We start from the raw sequence: 1,447 nt of genomic DNA, 5'->3' as shown, positions 1-1,447 counted from the left end.
AGGGGTTGGGAGTGTCATTTGAAAGGAATTCTTTTGAGCTTAGAAATGCACTGTGGCTTTGACTTTGTGCTGTACTTCTTAGGAACTGACAACCTCTACTCACCTGGAGGCCCCTACATGGGGAAGATCAGCCTATTATGGGTTCACAAGTACCCGACCCACTGAACAGGGCCAATTTGTCAAGTAAAAAACAGTGCTCAGATCACTGGAACATAGCATCAGGATATTAGACAGAAGTTCAACAGAGCACATCTGAACCAGATGGGACTTCTTTGAGAAGACGGTTAACATTTTCACCTCAAAGTGGACTCTTGTGATGGAGACTCTCACTTGGAAGTGCTCTCAGGGGAGAATGGAGGAGCAGGGAGAGGGCTAAGCCAGGGTGTGGTCTCAGCTCCCCAGGGGAGCTCTGAAGCATGGATTGCACAGAGTTGTCCCACCTTTAGGCAACAGGGCTGATCTTTATAATTCCATGTCAATCACTGGTCAGGTTGGTGGGGGTCACTTGTAATGGGGAGCAGGGCGGAGGGAGTCCTGTTTTTCAGGTTGAGGCCAGCGATGTGAGGAGCAACCGTGAGCCCTCAGCAGCCAACACTCACATCAGCTGGAGGCCAGGCGCGCTTTCACTGCAAAGGGATCAGGGTGGGTTACCAACAACATACACCACATAAGGGTGTATCAAAGTTTAGACTGACTTTAACCACATTAATAGACATGCCAATAAACACAACTAAACCCACTGTGAGGTAATTCTCACTGGGTAATTCTTTAACATTACTGATTCCCAGCTTGTCGTCAAAGTTTGGTTCCTAAACTGCCTAATCTGAGTTTCCTGTGAGTAAGTACAACACCCTCTGGACAGTCCCCATTCATTAGATTCTGATTTGAGTTATTTTCATCAGCAGCTAGACTATTTGGCTCCAGTGAGCTTTGCCATGTTGAAACGTGTGTGTTTCTGAGCTAGTATTTATGTGTTTCTGGGTCTCAACCCAATTGAGGACCAAACCCAGAAAAAAAAAAAATCAGTTTACTAAACTCAAATGGAGCCAAATCCCTAGTATTGTAACTGGAATATGAGTCAAAAGCCTAAAGCAGAAGCAAATTTATGTACTTTCTGAAACTACTGAAACAAGGAAAAGCCTGAATGTCAAAATACTCTCAAAACTGAAAGTGATTTTTCTTTTTTAGTGCAATTTCATTTGGTTTGAGTCACTTGTAGACATTTGTCCCCGATAAGCAGCTGACTCGGTTCTGTCACCATGTTCTCATCTCTGTTCTAGTCATTCAATATTCACTCAAAATCTCATCCTGTGCCCTTTTGATTTGCCCCTTAAAAGTGAAGGAAGAAGGGAAGGGAGGGGCTGGTTCTAGAATTGGTGGAATACGTCTAAGCTGATGAGAAGAAATGGCTCTGATCGAGCTGCAGACCTGTGTGGTTGTTTTTCCT

This window comes from Nycticebus coucang, chromosome 8 (genome assembly GCF_027406575.1).
Source record: "Nycticebus coucang isolate mNycCou1 chromosome 8, mNycCou1.pri, whole genome shotgun sequence".
Classification (NCBI taxonomy): domain Eukaryota; kingdom Metazoa; phylum Chordata; class Mammalia; order Primates; family Lorisidae; genus Nycticebus; species Nycticebus coucang.
Note: the sequence above shows the minus strand (reverse complement) of the source record.